Below are 18,964 nucleotides of genomic sequence, written 5' to 3'. Positions count from 1 at the left end.
AGGCTTTAGAGGATAAAAGAACTGGAAATCTACTGTTAGATATTGCAAAGTGAAGTGCTTTACAGTCAAAGTAGGCAGCAGTTTGATTTAGTTAGAACAATTTAGGGAATTTGGGACATCTATTTTTCTTCTACAGGGCTCTTCCAGGAGAACTTTCTTGTTTTAGCAGAAGAAATATGGTCTAAACCTGATTACATTCCTTTATCCACCATCATAAACTGAGGATCAGTAGAGAAAAAGGTTTTATTTACACAGGCTGTCCTTCAAATTTGCTGTTGATTTGGGTTTTAGTACTTTGGTTTCACCGGAGTTGTCTATTTTTTGCATGTTTCTATGTTTTGGTGTTTCTGCAGTGTAATGATTTTTAGCTACACTAGTGGTGTGACTCAGTCTGTCTGTTGGCTTACTACTCTGGTCTACACTGATACATCTCAACAACAGATGGATTGCCTTCGAAATTCAGACTTTATAGTCCATTGAGGATAAATCCTACTGACATTGATGATCCCGATTTCTTCATTGGCACCACCGTTACATTAACTGCTTTGTTTTAGTGAAAAGTGCTCAGCCACAATTGGATGGATAGCTATAAAATGCTGTACCAATATCCAATGTGCCCAAATAATTACTTCTTATGACTTTGGTGATCGCTTTATTGTACGGCAGCAGGTGGTTTTCACTTAACCAATGAAATAACTCAACTCGATAAATGAAATCTACTGGATTGCCACACAATTTTCCAAAAGCATAATTAATACATTCATGGCTAATTTAAGGTGGTGAACATGGCATCAAACCTATCAGTATCAATATCGATATGTTGGCATACTTTTCTTATATGATATGTTGGCATACGACCATTCTGACATGAGCATTTAGTTGAAAGTACTGCTTTAGGCTCTTTTTACATAAGGCATTATTGTTGTTTTCATTATTATTGGACTTCTAAACATTTCTGGGCTATTTTTTAAATCTAATTTATAATTTTCTATCTTCTAAACATCAGAACAGACATGTGACATTAAAACTTAAGCTAGCCAACCCGCTGCAGGTCTTTGATTGCCAGTATCACAAGGTGTTCCACATCTGCTGTAATGTAAAACATCTTTTCAACTCGCAAAAAACAAGGTCACGCATGATTATACACCAGTGTAGTAGCAGGAGGGCATCTGCACATTGGCAAAGGCGCTGATAGGATTGTTGAAAGCACTGGATATGCTCCTCTTCATAAAAAGCAGACACAGACTTGGCTTGGTGCAGCATTGTTAGAAAATAAGCCACATTCTTTATCAGGTTAGTGCATGATAAACAAAGAAAATCACAAAGGAAATAACAGAGACTGTGCTTGTGTATTTTTTATTACAACAGTTGAAGAAATCAATAGCTGTGTTCAATATTTGCTCAGACCTACTATTTTTGTTCTTTAGTCTAGAACATACTAAATCCCCCCTGTAAAAGATGACTTTATCTCAGACTTACCACAGTCTGTAATTAAGTCACAAAGTAGAACTGTCTGGAGTTATCTATGGGGAGAAGGTAGGCAGGGAAACTTTGAGACGGTGACATATCATGAATTACAACTCAGTCTATTTCCTTGCCAACTCTTATCGGGTTCAGAGACCTGTTCTAAAGGGGAGCTTTAGTTTCGTGTATCAGGCCAGTACTTAATGGAATTGATGGCTCTGTATCAACTTTGGCCCAACAGAGGGGGGTGGATTAGAGTTGGTTGGACTCAGAGGAGCTGTGCCAAAAAAGACAGAAAGTCTCTGCCACTTTGACTGAGGTGGCTGATACCGGTGTTGGAGTTAAGTAGCTAAATTATGTGGTTTATGACTGCTGAGCAGATCATTCCACTGGAACATTACTGTTTTGTTTCTAACATGTTAGATGTTGGAAGATAGGCTTTAATAGCACGATCATAAATGTATCTGCGTTTTGATTAACGGCCGTAGCAGCCACAGAGGAAAGATAAAAGGAGGAATGAGATGATGAAAAATGAAGATCGATGTGGCCATAGATGCAGGGTTAGAAGAGAGAGAGAGGTGAGACAGAGGGGGTATACAAGTTCAAAGTTATGTTGTCAGCCACAGTGACCTGCTGACTTTTCTCACAGCGAGCTAACAAGACAGCATCGCTTGTAGCCCAGTGCTCAAAGCAGGAGGGGGTTGGATCGGGTAAGGAGAAGCAAATTATATCCTCAATCTAGACACAGACAGGGGTTCCTTCTGATGCCTTGCATAAAATTCTCATAAATGTTTGATTTTGTTTACTGGGCAACATAGTACGAAAAACAAGTCTCATCACTCTGAGTAAGCCTTGCCTGTGCTGAAAGCCTCAGGATAGGCTTCCAGTAGCACACTGTTGACAAGAAGAATGAGGTGCAGTAAGAAAACAGAATGAAAAATGATGGGAAGGAGGTTTTGCTTGAGGAACATGCCTTTTCTAAATGTGTTAAAGACAATAAGAGTCTGGAAGTAATTGCATTCATGGAGCAAACTTGTGAATCTGTTGAGCTTTTATTTTATACCTTAGCAGAATACCTGGCTCTAGGTAGTCTGGTGGTATTATACTCTATTTCTTTCTTTATTTTAATTACACCGCATTTTCTCCTCTCCTCTCCTCCTCCTTCTGCTTAAAGAAGATAAAAGCCTTTCCTGTGGGGCTGTCAAATTCCTGCCAGCTGACTGAAAAGATGTGCCACAAAGTATGTGTCACCAACTTTGCATCAAGTCCAAGAATGACAAATAGTCAGACCAGAGAAAGCTCCAAACTAGGGCATGGATTGGCTTTGCAAAACTCAAGAATCGCCATGCAGTTACAGGATTTTACAGGGCAAAAATATATTTAACAGAGAGATGGATTAAATATACATCGTAAATAAAATATATCACTATATCTGGAGGAGGAGTCATTCATGTTGTAATTGATCTAACCTGAGGAGAGATTTGTTTCTGTTTTCTCTCATTTCATCTGTGCCACAATGTGATAAAACGTTATTTAAAGGAATACTTAACGACCCAAACTTCTATTTGTATATCAATACTCACCCCATGTCACATAGAATTTGTGAAGAAAATGTTTTTCTTGCATGCCTCCAGTGAACAAAAAAAAACAATAACTGAGAAAATTCTTGATGAATCGGAGAAAAAAGGGGCTGCGTTTAAGAACAGCAAAACTGTATCAAAATATCTGCTTATAAACTCACACAACTCGTGTAGTATAATCCAAGTCTCATATACTCAGTAATATGCTCCCAACACACTTCCCCAAACAGACAGCCCTGTCTGACAGGGGGCTTAACCAAAAGTTATGTTTTATGCTCTCTTCAAAGCCAGACTCCATTGACAAAAACAGTGCTTTTACCTTGCTGAACCCTGGAGATGGTGGTCTACAGCTGCCTCAATCAGATGGTTTGTTTGGTGTTATTGTGTGACTGATTACTAAATCCAAACACCAAAGTCACACAATAATACAAAGTAACTGATCGAGTCTGCATTTGACCAGCAGTTCCTGTGTTCAACAAGATAAAATCATTGTTTTTCTCAATGGAGTCTGACTTTGAAGAAAGCATTTGTAAGTTTTTACTTTAAGTCTTTTGTCAAGGAGCTGTTTGTTTGGAAAGCACTGAGCATATGACTGGATAAACGAGACTTGGATTATACTGAAGAACTTCAGTGAGAGTTCATGAACAAATGTGTTCTTCAATTTCTCAAGAATTTTCTCAGTTTTTGGATTCTTTATTTATGGATGCAAGAAAAACTCTGTGAATGGATGAATATAAAAATGGTCATTTGGGGGTTAAAGGGATTGTTTGGGATTTTTGAAGTGGGCTGAATGAGATACTTATGTCGTCAGTGTAATACAGTAGCTGGCGGTTGGTGTGCTCCCGGTTTGCAGGCACAGATGAGGCATGTGCCCTACAGGGTTTGATTTCAAAACACATTTTAGCCACTTAACAAAGGCCTACATAAGAAAAAAATCAATATCAATCTAAGTGGACGTTATATTGAGAGTGTTTTCAATGCTTTACCTCGCCGTCACACAGCCTCTTCCTTTGGCTCTACATTTCTCATCCCCGATTGGTCCACTGTTTGGGTCAGAAAATGCTGTTAGTGGCTGTTTTGTAAGTGGCTAAAATACGTTTTGATATCAACCCCTCTATACGGCATGGTAATGCTGGGCTGTGGGGTGCACGCCCTGTCTGTTTCTGCAAACTGGGAGCATGCCAACAGCTAGCTACTTTCTGTAATACACTGACTATACATAAGAATCTCATACAGCCCCACTTAAACAATCCCAAACTATCACTTTAAATACACTCAACCTTGTGGCAGCTTGACACTGGGAGTATAAAGTTTTATAAAGTGCAACATTTTCACCGTTTTTATTTCCAACAAAAATACAGCAAACTGAGATACTTGTAAAGAAAAAAAAAAAAAAAAAGCATTTGTCCACCACCGTCAAGACCCAGTGGTTTAGTCCACCAGCGGCGATGCTTCTGGCAGGGTGATGCAGGTCTACAAACTGGGAAAAATGCAAATAAATCAATAAATAAAATGTGTAGTAAAGGTATACACAACCGAAACAGAACTAGACAGGTTTATGTAGACACCTTCACATTATTGATCTGTAGGCTTGTTGGAACAGTAAGTATGACATGATTAATAAGTCTAACTTTCTTTTTTAATGACACCGGATAATTATCTTGCACTAAAAAAAAAGTGTTTGTTTGTTACAGCCGCAGAATAAAATGCTTTAACTTATTATACTTGTCACTAAAACAGCTGGTTTGAGTACACTGCACTGTTTATCATGTTATAATTAGTATAAAGTGTTTATTTGTAGGCTTGTAAATAAAACCTGTTGGATTATGTGATGATGACAAACACATTTTTGCAATCTGAAAACTCATTTGCATGGCATTCATTAAAACTGAGGTCTCTCTTTATACTGAATATGATTTATTGACTTTCTCCTCCAAAGCTGTCAGTCAGATCAGTTGTATAAAATGGAAAGAAAACTAAAATCACAGAAATGAAATTTTAGCTGTCTTCCATTTTGCACATTAAAGCACCACTGAAATAAATAACAAACCTTTATTAAACCAAGACAGGTGATTATTAGATTTCAATGTAGAACCGTACTTAAAACAAAAACAGCAAAACATGAGTAAAAACACAAAGAACTAAGAAAAATAGTCAGTGTAGTGTCTGTGTGAGTGTTAGAACCCACTGCTGTGATGGAGTTTTAGTGGCTGTGTGTCTGTGCTCTGAACAAAAGATGTTTTATGATCATCATTTGTTGCCACTGACCTTAAACCCAGACTGTGCCTCTGCAGAAGCTCTCTCTCATTGTCATTGTCTGCAATCCCCATGTCCATTTATCTGACCTGTTTAAGGACATCTGTTAGCACTGCAGTGGTGGTCACATTATTTTCTTCTTACTTGTTGTTTCCCTAAATCAGAACTTGGAAAAGTTCAGTACCTTAGAAATTAAACAATGCTGTGCACAAACACACTAGGAATCTTGCAAAAGTGCATGCAGAGTAGACAATATAACATATAGTAGTTGGCTATATTTTATGCTAGTCAGTTCAGTTTATTGCTTGTGATGAAGTGGACAGTTGTCCTCAAATGTTATTCTCTATTCCTCATTGCCAGCTGTAAGCAAATTCCAGTGGCTCAAAACAATGGCTAGTCCCCCATTAACAAGAGGCAGTGCTTTTAAATACAAGTTACTGTGAAGGAAAAGACAGAAGTATTACTGGTTGACTCAGTGTAGGAACAATCATATACAACTGTTGCAGACAAAAGCACATTTGGTACTGTACTTTCAAATAAATGTACATACTATAATAGCTTGCTAACATTAGCTATGTTTCACATCCTGCTTTGCACTGGGTAAAAGGGTAAGTAAGGCTATGTCATTGATGTCACACACAGTACTGAGTCATAGCCCAAGTTTTGTTCCCATCCATAAATATATCATGGCCTCACATAACTTTTTTAACCGTGGAATAATGTTAATGAAAATAAGTGTCTGAGCAGTGATGAAAACAAATAGATGTTAGCGATGGAACCCTCTGTAGGCCTATGTCCCAAACAAGTGTGTGCAGTATGAAAAATTAAACACAAGCACTTAAGCAAGCTGAGCCAAGCAAGGACATTCACAGCAAGCCATTAAGCTGAACATCGCTAATAAGTAGTCTGGCTTGCACAGACCACATGGTCCAGCCAGCTGTGAGTGTGTGGACATTCTAGTATTTAGATGGCACGAGTCATTTTTTGGGCAGGACCTCAGTGATTTCATGATTAAATGCAAGAAATGCTCAAAAAGGTTATAATCAACTGAAGATGAACAAGCTTATTTCAATAGGCAAGTTGTAGCCGACTGTACAGCCTTTTTTTTCTCTTACAGGGGAGACTAAGTGTTATGCCAAGCAGTATTAGCCCCACTAGTGTATGACAAGATAGATATTGTCAAGTCTCCTCTCATAGCTCTCATGGAAAGCCACGTGAAAGAGGTGACCAAGCAGTATAGTGGGAGTGCAGTCAACAGGATAACGTTTCAAACGGACAAGGATTGCTGTTGTTTGGGAGCCCTAAGGCATGGCTGCTAGGCCTGAGTTAAGCGTGTCAAACTCGGATTTAGCTGAAACTGAGATTCGTGTGTGTGTGTGTGTGTGTGTGTGTGTGTGTGTCGCAGGAGTGGAGTTAAAAAATAACACAAACACAGGCTGCCCTGTGTCCATGTGTGGCACAGTGGAATCCTGATTCACGACCTATGACACCAGAAAACCCAAAACCAGCAGTATCATAGTGATTGATAATAGTAGTCAGGAAGCTGTCATACGCTTCTTTTATTTTTACAAAGGATGGCAAAGCCAGTCTGTGAGTCAGTCCAGACTCTGAAGCAAATTTTACAGGCAGCACAAATGCGTACAAAGACAGTGGAAAGACAAAACTAGATATCGTGTAAATTGACACAAAGATACAGCCATGCTAGTTGAAAATGTTTTTCTTCATCGGACTGCACACACTCCTGCGGCAATCAGTTTTGGCAGATGATCACTCTTTGGCACAACTCCTGTCATACAAGCTTCTTATCTTTCACCATAAGCCAATAATTGCCTTGTAAAAATTGTCAAGTTGATCCCCTGTCCATCAGTCAGGTGCACTGTGCCCGTGGTGTGAAGTGTTATTGTTACCAGTGGTCTAAATTAATAATACTCTGTTACAGTACTTGAGTATTTTTTGATGTCTGTACTTTACGTAAGTTTTTTTTAAATATCTGTCAACTTTTACTGCACTACATTTTACCAAAGCATCTTTGTTACTACAAAATAGGGAAGGGAGGGAAGGAAGGTATGGACAGGCAATTGAAAGAATTGAGAGGGAGGAAACAAAATGGATTTTGTTTTTTAAATTCTTACATTGTAAAAAAAATTATAAATATAGAAACCGGTTGCAAGACATTTTCCAGTAAAGTAAATCTTGAACCCATTTATTGTTGCCATGGTTTTCCACTTATGTGTCATTGAAGTTGGCTATACTGTCAGTGGTGTTGGAAAATTACCTATAACGCTCAATTTTCAGGCCTTTTTTATCATTGTGATCATGATTCAGATATTGCTTCAGATTGCTCACAATGTATGTGTTGTCAAATGATCATGTTTTCTTAATTTGCTTGTGTTGTGTCTATTGACTTGTGTTGTCCTTATTCAGAGTGTGCTGAGCTCTCAGTGCAGCCGTGCTCAAGGTGAAAAACCTCAAAGTAGTGGGTGTCCTGTCACAGAACACAACATGGAGAGAGGGTCTGATCGGCTTTCACATGGCGAATGTTGCTGCACCACAGGGTTGGTGCTGCCATCTTAGAGCAGAGGTGTGCTGCCAAGGCCTGGGTTGGCAGATAGAGTGCTGCCCTAGGTGTACAGAGTTGTTTTTTCGCTGTTGACTCCCATCTCTTTTCTTGTTTCAGGCGAATATTGGAACTTGACAGCGTGGGCACACGAACCTGCAAATGATGTCTTCAGGGGTTTGGACTGGAATATTGTCAATCAAAGCAAGCGAGAAGGAGAGTATGGGATGTTGTGCCAGTATGTTTCTGCACGGTACACATCCTCACGCCTGTGCTTGTGTGTCTTGATATATACAATATACATAGGGTTTATGTGTTGGTTTCAAATTTGTGTGGATACTGTCTAGTTTTGACGGTCCTCGCTGCAGGGATTTACTTGACTGAGTAAAACATTTATATGGAGCCTCTCAATGAGGAGCCAGAGAGGAAGAGTAGGAAAGAAGAGGGGAGAGGCATCCTGACTTGCACTGAACTGTTGCCTCCTGTTGAGCTTTCATTTCATGGTTAAATGTGGAGTTAATGGCTGGTCTTATATGATGGTGACTTCTATGTCTCTGACTCAGGCCCCCATTAGTCCCTGCAGCTCAAAAAAAGAATACTGCCTTCCCCAAGCAGGAGAGCAACAACAGCATTCTTCTTTAGAGTTTAGGTTTAGTCCACTAGACAATAAACAAATGGTTATATTCCTCCAAAACAAGCTTTGTATTTAATAAAATACCACAAATTAATTGTGCCAGTATGCAATACCATTATTAATGTGCCCCTTCTTTGTACATCTGCCATCTTTTGCAGACATCAGCAATCTTTTTAAAAGTTGACAGCTTTTATGAACCACTTTAAATTGCAATAGATGGAAATGCAGGAATTAGTTATTTTGCAGTGTTTCCCACAGAATTGCAGTGTTTGTGTAGCAGTGGGGGTTCTTCTTTTAAATATTTCTGTCCCTTTGTATCAATTTTTGTCCTCTCTCTAATTTCTGAAGTTTTTGTGGTTTTTGTCAGTTGCAAACTGCTCCTAAGCAGCAGTTTGCAACTCACAAGGTGAATAATTTACCTGTCCAATCATTCGGAGCTGATCAGATTGATTAATGAGAGAGGCAGGTGCTGCGAGTACAACAGCTAATAGAACCACTGGAAACAGGGAGAAACAACAATACTGGCTATGTCCCAAGGGCAACAAAATCCACCTACAGCACCTTGAAAGCACACGGATTAACCCTATTTATCTTGTTTGTGTGATCTGAACAAAATCTGAAGTGTGACAGTGTCAATTTTATCGCCATTTTATGGGGTGCTAAGTGCTGGATCGTTTCTTTGCTGGGAGGAATTTTCATGCAACCAGTGGAGACTCCAGGAAGTTACTGCTCCCAGTACTATGGCTTCCGATGTTTTTAAGTGAGCTTTCGAGGTGTTGGCAGTTGGATTTGGGTACCTTTGGAAACAGCCAGGCAATCTGTTTAACCCTGTTTCCAGTTTTTGGGTTGATATAGCTGCTGCTTGTAGCTTTATATTTTGGAGACATGTATGTGAAAATGTGATCCATTTAACCGCTAGAGAGCACATTTCCAAAAATGTTGAATTCCTTTGAAATTTAGCTCCAGTGATTTTAAACTTCAAAGTCTGTTTACAGTTCTTGGGAGTACTACCTTATATGTGGGGGAAAATAGCCATATTAAGCCTTCTGTGGCTCCAGAGGGAGCTGTGCAAATTTTATAAATTGCCTCAAGTGATGTCAGATATTTTTAATTTCAAACTTGTAGGTTTCAGCTCCAACCTGTACTGGCTCAGGAGTTAGAAGGAAGTGAGCTTACCAGACCTTTGTAGCCCACCCATTGTTTCTGCTTGAGGCTAGCAGCTTGAGGCTACATCAGCTGCTATACTATCATAACACACCTGAATCTCTGGCAGACATTGGGTGGTTGAATTGCAATGATGGAGACATCATCATCCATAAGTCCTTTGGAAAATGAAGAAGAATGTGTGCAACAAAAAATATGATAGCTCTGTTTTTTGGTTGTCTGTTGTTGTTTTTTTTTAATTTAGAGGTTCTCATCTGGGGATTCCCAGAAAAAAAGCAGTGGATATGTTACTATTTAATTCATGATATGTGACTGTAGTTACTACTCTAATTATAGGTTTCACTTAACTCCATAGTTGTCTCGTCAACTGTAGTAAGAAACTATAGTTCTCTGGTCTTAATCATATCTAAAAAAAAACAAAATCTTTTTGGATGGGAGTCCCTGAAGCGAAGTCTCTGAATGTGGGTCTGTGACCTTATGTGTATCAATTTAGGGGTCATTAACACACAAAAAAGATTGAAAACTACTGATTTAGACACAAACATTCCTAAAAAATAACAATTTGATATGTTTCCATCCATTAACAATAACCACTTTTCTTTTACAGGGTCCCAGGGGGACTGAGAGCTGATCCAAGCTGACATTTCGCGAGGTACACCCTGGGCAGGTTGCCACACTATCATAGTGCTAACACATACATCCCTTTGCCACCAAATTTAGAGGTGCACACAGGTTTAAATGTATAGACAGTATAAGGGCTGTACCAAATAAGGCATGGCTGGCCACTCTGTAAAAAGTTAATTTTATTTTTAAAAATCTAGGAAACCAATCACCTCTAAAAATGTAAGTAAATATGATTATTAATCTTAATTTATGTTTATTTTATATCTAATTGTTGAGTTTACTTAAAATTCAACTCAGTTTACATAATTTTGTGACGTTTTTGCAACTAGTTTTAGCAACCTCAATAAACCAAGTATACTGTTCAAGTAAATTTATTGTCATACACTCCAACAAAATATTGATATGTATGTATTCAGTATTCTGCTGGTTGCAAACTAGTCAGTCATATTTGTATGTTCTTAAACATATTAACAAAACAGTCTCAACACTTAGCAAAATTGTCTTTGTCATGAGCAAGTCAAGTCAGACTGACTTGATTTACTGAGGATGCACTAAAAGAAGAAGGTGATTTTACTTGTCATTTTTAAGTTGCAACAACTTTACAAAATTAAGTAAATGCAGCTAAATTTCAGGTAAACTCAACATACAGCTATAAAGTAAACCTCAATTAAGTTTTGTAGTTATATTTATTTTACTTTTTCAAGGCATCAGTTTCCAGAATAATTTGAAGATCAATTTGTCAGATTTTATAGTGCACCTGCACAGAACAACAGTGGCTGATAATAGCCAATAAGCCATTCCCCTTGTCCTTACGTGATCTGCGGAAATTACACAAACTGCAGCCAACTACCAGCACATGGCACTGCAGCATCTCATAGTAATAAACCATCTGTTGTACTTGTTAGGTAATATCAAGCTCATCTTCGCCTTTTCCCAATATGGCAACTCAGGACACCGTGCCCATCTGAACTTCACTGCTCAAAGTATCAGAATCCAGAACAATATGAACAGGCATGATTATAGGTCATACAAGGCGATAATGTTTCCAACAATGAAGAAAATTTTGTTTGAATCATTGGGGATTTTGAGAAGTTACCCTCTAGCAAGTTTCTGCTTTATTTCATCCATTATTGACCATAAGCTTGCAAGGCTAATGCAACGCATTGCGCTGTCTTTCTCTTTTCCTGCTCTGCATTTCAGGCCTGACAGGAGCCCGAGGCAACAAATTGCTCTGAACCCAACTTGAAACCTGACACACTGTTTGGAGATGTTTGGTAGCAAGAATCTGTGTCACACCATTTGTACAAATCCAATTAATACACCCAGTCCACATCGCTCTTCTTTTACACATCCACTAACGGTGAGGGGAAGGCTTGATAAGCGCTTTGAGCTCCCCCACTGCGACTCCTTTAATCACTCACCACATACTGTAGTCACCCCTAGGTAGAAGTGCCTGCTTTTTAAAAGAAACCCTAAAAGATTTATTCTAATGATTTTCATCTATGAAGAGGGTGGGCTGCGGTTTGGCAAGAAAATGAGCAGTGAGAATATGGTTTTGAGAAGAGATATATGCATTATGGATACATCTCATTTGAAGCAATTGAATGGTAGAGGTCTCTGTGTGGGATGTACACATATAAACCAGACAACTGATGGTGAAGAAAAAAAGTAGCAAACAATGTGATGAGGGCATGGACTGAGGCAGTGAAAGCCGGGGGCAAGAGAAAGGTTAATATGACAAATAATTGGAGAGAGGTACCACCACAGGCAGTGTTATTAAATTGAATCAGTGCTGGATGTCAAGACTGTTGCCTGGACTAAAGCTAGTATGAGGTGTTTGAAAGTGTTTTCCAAATATCCAGTGCTGAATCTGAGAGGACAGAGGGTATCTGGACCAAATCATTTCATGCCATTGTACCTAGAGTTCCATTTCTCTCCCAACATGAGGAGAGCACTCTCCAGAATATGAGAGGACAGGATCCTGAATTAGATATAGAAAATTAATAATTGATGTTGGCACAGTCGCACGCAGACACACATGCTCCGACACACACCCGCATACGCTATCTGAGGTATTAAGGATCTGCATCCTAAAGGTCAAGAGGGAGTTAAGGTTTTCTCGCTGTCAGTTACTTATGGTCAAATTAAATATTGAGTTTCTCAGCAAGAGGAGGCTCGATATTGGGTTTACTGCAGCAGGGACTGAATTGGCCACTCTAAAAGAAATGACGTAACCTCTGGGAAATAGTCCCTCCTCATGATGACTAATGATAAAGAGATCAGCATATAAAATTAATTTGATCCTTCAAAATCAGGCTACATCAAAGAGCAGGAAGTAAAATAAGCACACAGAAAGGTTAAACATGTTTAAAATGTGGAGCCTTGCCGACGAGAATTCCTGCATATGACGAATGCCACTCCAAGGCCTTGAGTTTATCCGTCATACACACCATAAATCCAGTGCGTGCCTGGAGTGGGTGTGATTTAGTTGGCCATGGTTTACTCAGCTCTGCATATAATAACGTGCCTTAAAGAGTTTTAAGTAGACCAAAGAAATCCGGGGAGAGAAGCCCCCTGTCTCTCATCCTTGTCATCTCAGCCGGGGCGAGGTGTGACTGATTGTGCCGACTTGATCGACTACTTTGCATGACGTACAATCAGATAAAATGGCCATCACTTGGGCTCTATCACACCATAAATCACCACTGAGATATGGAGGAATATGTATTCTCTTTCTCCATAAATCATGGTTATCCCTCATCTAAGAGTCAATTATCTAACGCGCAACAAATGGCTCGGCAATAACCTTGAAGATAGGGGATACATGCAGGGAGGCCAGCTTGCGGGGTTGTTGAATCTTGTCTGTTTTGTAACCACTGGTCACAATATCGCATTATCTAAAAGCTGTGAGAGAATGGATTTATGTATATTTTAAAACATTTTGCAGTTCTTTTTGGCACGACCTATCAAGTGTCTGATGATTTACTGACTGCTTGTCTTCCTGGGTGAGAAATTTATGCCAGTTTTGATGACTAAATGGATACTATTTCATTCCAAAGCTCTTGTAATGATGGCACAATGTTTTATTTTCTCAGTTGGGACTTGGTAAAAGAACAACTTGATAACACAAAGGCATTTGGTGATCAGAAGGCCACACTCGGACATTGTACTGCTGATCTGTACTTCAAAGGCAAACACATTTTAATTCAGATTCATCTCTTGTTAGGGCAGTGCAGAAAAGAAAACAAGACATATCGCAGTACATATTCTATTTCTATGTCCTTGTGATGCTCATAATTGCAAACATATGAAAGGAGTCACAGGAAAAGAGATTCCTTTTGTTCTGTTTCACCACATTTCTTTCGTTTGAACTTCACAGTATATGTATGTTCACTGACAGTCCCTGGTCATAATTGGGTGCTTTAGGCCAAGGAACTTCACACAGGCAGGGACCCAACATGACAAGCTGTGATGCAAAAACACAAAACATGAAGTCAACAAAGATAAAGTAGCAGAGGTTGCCCCCATGCAATTAAATTGAACTCTGGCCATAAATATTTAGCTGTCTGAGAGTGTTCAATGAAAGACAAACTTTCTGACCTCTGTGTATTCCTGATAGTTTATTTGATACAGTATTAAAATAGATGTAATTTGAATGATTTGCTTTTCTTGGTATCTTTAAAAGCTGACATTTCAGTCTTTGACAAAAAATGAATAAAGAAAGCCAAAGCAAAAATGTAAAGTGTCATGACTTTAAACACAAGCGAGTACTGGCAAGAACTAGGAAAGAGATCATATTTCTTCTATTTTAGCTTCTCTGCACTGACTCTTTTTAAAATGCAGAATTTGATTTAAAATCCTTACCCTCACATACAAAGCTACAAATGGTAAGGGTTCATCCTATGTTAGAGAGTCCATAGTTCCCTAATGTCCCACTAGAACACTGTGCTCCAATGCAGGGCTGCATGTGGTTCTTAGAGTACAAAAGTACAATGGGAGCCAGAGCCTTCAGCTATCAGGTTCCTCTTCTGTGGAGCCATATCTCAGTTTTGGTCCTGGAGGCAGACACGTTTCTGTATTTAAGACTGATCTTAAGACTTTTCTTCTTTGATGAAGCTTATAGTTAGGACTGGCTCAGCCTTACCTCGAACCAGCCCCTAGTAAGGCTGAAATAGGCCTAGTCTACTGGGGGACTTCCAACAATACACAAAGCTCCTCTTTCTTTTCTCTCTCTTCCCATTTGCAAACATTTATGTCCCATTACTGCATATTACTAATTTGGATTCTTCATTGAAGTTTTTGTGTTTTCTCATTTGCAGGTTCTCAAGGATCGAGGTTGCACCTGGGTCATGGTTTGTGGTTGCATCTGTCGCTGTGGTCCTAACTGATGCCTATTACTACTGCTATTATTATTAGTTTTATTTCTATTATAATTACCCACATATGAGTATTAGTGTTACATACATATACCACCATATATTAAAATTAACATCTAACATATGCACTAGTAATACTCATGGCCTGTGGGCCAAATCTGGCTCCCAATATGGTGCTGGGTGGCCTTCTAACCAATTCCTAATTCACAATAAAAATAAAGTGATTCACACTGGGAATTGTTTTGAATTTTTAGTGCAAACAAGGTGCCAGAATGCATAAAACAGCATCAAAATAATAAAAAAGTGCCAGTGGAGGATGCCCTGCACCCCTTGACAGAGGTCCTATCTAAGGCCATAATGTCCTAAAATGCTAGAAATGTCCTAAAATCATAAAAATGTACTAAAATCATAGATATGTCCGACAATCCTAGAAACGTCCTTAAATCTGAGAAATGTCTTAAACTCCTAGAAACGTCCCAAAATCCTATAATGCCCAAAAATCTTAGAAACATTCTAAGATCTTATAAACACCCTTAAATCCTAGAAATGTCCTAAAATCCTATAAACATCCTTTAATCCCCTAAACTTTCTAAAATACTAGAAATGTTCTAAAATCCCAGAAATGTCCTAAAATTCTAGAAAAGTGCTAAAATTCCAGAAATGTCCTAAAATCCTAGTAAAGTTGTAAAATCTGAGAAATGTTCTCAAATCCCAGAAATGTCCCAAAGCCAAAGAAACATTCTAAAATACTAGAAACATCCTAAATTCCCAGAAATATCCTAAAATCTTACAAAAGTGCTCAAATCCTATAAACATCCTTAGATCCTAGAAACATGTTTGGGGCTGCTGCAACTGGCCCCTAGCCTTGTGTCATTTTGTAATAGTATACTGCTGAAGGCCTTAAAGATTTTAAGTGCACATGTTTGCTCACACCTAAAATGTTGGTAGATGATTTGTGAGGTTTGTCAATAAAGACTGCTGCAGGCCTGTTGACAGTTTTGGAGTATGTCAGTTCAAGAAGCTTTTATCCTTATCTCTTAGACCCAGTTGTTTAGAGGGCCTGTATTCTTTCTTATAGTGTGTGAAATTTTCTGTCTTTTTCATTAGATTTCCCTTTTAATCTTTCCATTTCTCCCTCTCCCTCTCACTCTGTCTCTCTGAGCCTATTTCCACATTCCTCTCCCGCATCCTCTGCTTCTGGGAAATGGAAATCTTCAGCTCTTTCCAAGACAGGTTTGCTCACCAGATAAAATCTCACTGCCTGTCCCTGTATTCTGACCTCTCTTTTGCCATAAGGGATGTTTATCAGAGATTGTGGGGCACTGATTCAGAGCCGAGGTCACTCTCTTCCCATCTCCACCTCGTGTCCATTTTCTCTCTCAACTGTAAACTGAAAAGAGATTTCCGCAGCCCAGTCATGGTAGTGAACTGTTGTTTGATGTAAGTGATGCCCCACCCCCAAATAAATTTAGCCACCTTACAATTACTGTTGTTCTTCCATGTGTTTTACTCAGTGTCAAGCAAGTGGAAGTGCATTTAAGTCTTTAGTGAAGTTACATACAGAATGATGTGCAGCACAGAGAAAGAGATTGTGAAGCAGCCTTGTGCAGTTGCAGATGGATGGTGGCCTGCTTGAGAGAAGACTGAGAGACGGTTGGAAGTAGAAGAGAAGAGTCGTGTAAATGTGTTGTGCATCAGTGAGGTGAGAAATTGCGAGAGCTGCACAGATGGCATGCTCTCACCTTCATCAAGCTCTACCTCCATCAGTCTTCTGTGCCCTTTCACCATTGCCACATGACATGACCTACTGAATACGCCCTTCATATGTGCATTTGTAGTTATGAGGGAATTTTCTGTGCTAAACATGTGCATGTATTAGGTCTCTCCAGGGGAAAATCCTCTGAAGCACTGGAAGTGATTTAATGTTTAGTTTAATGTTTGGAACAAATAGGTGAACAGTGGATTGGAACAGGTGGGTTTGATGATAGCAATAAAAACAGAGTTGAAAGTCAATAGAAAATCTTAGCTCAAACATCACAGTTAAGAATAATTGTTTTTCCATTTTGATAAATTTCACTGAAATTATTGTTCAAAAATGAAGCAATAAAATGTGTCTCACTATCCAAACGTTTGTGTTTCCTGCTGTAAAAAGAAAGTGATTAGAACAGAAAAGAAGGTTATTTTTCTATGAAAACAGCTCAGAGTCTGAAAAAATAGGGCTGCACTATTTTATTTTATTTTTTAAATTATCACCTGGATGTCAACTTGCAAAATAAATACATCACCAAAGACTGCAATATTCTACTAGGGTTTTTTGTAAATAAAAATGAAAATATAGGCCAGATATCATTCTTATTTTTTTCAGTCCAATATTCAATTTGTTTAATATAAGAATGTTGGGAAATAATTTCCGTCCATTTTTTTATTCGATAAGCAATTTGTTGTATATAAGAAGTACTGAAAGAAGCAGAAAGGCTGAACAGAGTACACTTTTTACAATTTCTGATTATCATAGGTATTGTCTTTATTGCAGTATTCCGATTGCATTTTTTCCAACAGCCCTAAAAAAGTACTTTGCAATGATTAACTGATCACATGTTTCCAGGTATGTGAAATTAAATAAATAGATAAAATATTTACTTTTTCCCAATTTTCATAAGTTTTAACTGATGGTGTTTTCTTCAAGGGAAACTGGGCTCACACAACTTAAAAAAAGTAAATACGATAAACCAATTTTCTTGTTTTTCTCTGAGTTTTAATACATTTATGTTGTTGGCAATCCGCTTTCACTCGGTTTCTTTAAACTGATCAAACAGCGCCCCCATCAGTTTGTGTAGTGAAACATGGTGATGCCCCGCTTCAGGTAATCAAGTCACGCCCATAGACGGTATATTTTACTGTATAAGTATAAATATATAATATGATATAATAAAAATAATATATATATATTTACATTCAGTCTATGGTCACGCCATTAGTGGTACAGACTAGAGGGTGACACTGTACACTGTACATATTTTGTTGTGTTATATTTTTTAGCCTATATTATATTTTTTTGTTTGTAATTTTCTATTCTATATTTGGGTTTTTTTTTTTATGTTTCAGTAATATGCCTTGTTCTTATTCTATTTTTAACTGCACAACCAGGAGGCAAACAGCTAGTGCAGAGTCCCTTTAGCTCAGTGCTAACACTTAATAGGAATTACCATTAAGGCGCTAACGGAAATTAGCACCGCGAATAATCGCGATAACACCATCTCAACAAAAGATTTATTTTACTTAACATGCTTAACATTAAACCATATGTATGCTCATACTTGCAGACATATATTTACTATGCTGTGGTGAAAACTCAGGGATGTATTATAAGGAAGTTGTAAGAACTGAATAACAAAAGTCCCGTGGAATCCCGCCCCTTCCCGTTGACCTACCTTATTTCCTGTCCCGCCCCCAATCACATGACTGGTATTGGATTTGACTCCATTCCCGCGGGAATCCCACAAGATTACCGGAAAAATGTCAGCGTCTATTGCAGTCAGGGGAAGTTACCCCTTCGTTAATGTTTTCTTGCTTCTGAGACTTAAAATGGACATGCATTGTGTACTTTTGCAAAGGAAGCCAGAGAGGATTACAGCAACAACAACAACGACGTTGTCTGGTGAGCTAGCAAATTTAGCATTGCTAAAAACATTAGCTTCACCGTGGAATCTGCCAGAAAGCCTCGCTAACATTATTACAGCGAAAAAGGAAACTGGAGCTTCGCCTGAGTAAAACGAGTCTGAAGAGGACAAAAACGCGTGGAGAACAGGTGGACACTTAGCCAAAATATTCAGGGGGAAGACTTCAATCTCAGTGGAAACTTATGTGACTGTTATTGGACATTTACTTCCATGGAAGACGGCGTTCTTCAAATACTGGTAAGTTTCTTCCTGGCAAAACGGCCCGCCGTGGCCGTGCATACATACTGTAGACACCGTGCTGTTGTTAAAATGGTTATATTGCTTGTATTGGATAACGTAATGTGCGGTGTTTGTTTTAATTTTGCTGTTTGTTTTAAAGATATTGGAGTTTGTTTTTGCGTGCTGTCCACACACATACTGGGCACCATGGTCAGGGCCTGCAGGGCTGCACACTAATTTTGAATTTCAAGCCGGATTGTGCGATTTGTGGTTGTTGTAACCTGTGCAGAGGTCTGCAATTTGCTTGTTTTTCCCCATCATGCTTTGTATTGGTTTTACAGTTCACTGTATAACGAGCTTTGGTATATAACTTGATGAGAAATACTAGATGCACATGCCTGTAACTGGGA

The 18,964-nt window shown here is 38.7% G+C and overlaps 1 long non-coding RNA gene across 1 annotated transcript in view; it reads left to right on the top strand.

Moving 5' to 3' along the window:
* Positions 1–16,750, top strand: part of LOC148186633 (uncharacterized) — a 77,901-nt gene extending 61,151 nt beyond the window's left edge. Inside the window, exons 9-10 of the long non-coding RNA XR_015779535.1 lie at positions 7,978–10,307; positions 14,599–16,750. This is a non-coding gene — a long non-coding RNA (uncharacterized LOC148186633). The remainder of the gene's footprint in view (positions 1–7,977; positions 10,308–14,598) is intronic.
* The last annotated feature ends 2,214 nt before the right edge of the window (positions 16,751–18,964 follow it).

This window comes from Plectropomus leopardus, chromosome 17, assembly GCF_026936395.1.
Source record: "Plectropomus leopardus strain MGB_pleo_1.0 chromosome 17, ASM2693639v1, whole genome shotgun sequence".
Classification (NCBI taxonomy): domain Eukaryota; kingdom Metazoa; phylum Chordata; class Actinopteri; order Perciformes; family Serranidae; genus Plectropomus; species Plectropomus leopardus.
The sequence above is the reverse complement of the archived record's forward strand: the minus strand, read 5'-3'. Positions and strand labels throughout refer to the sequence as shown.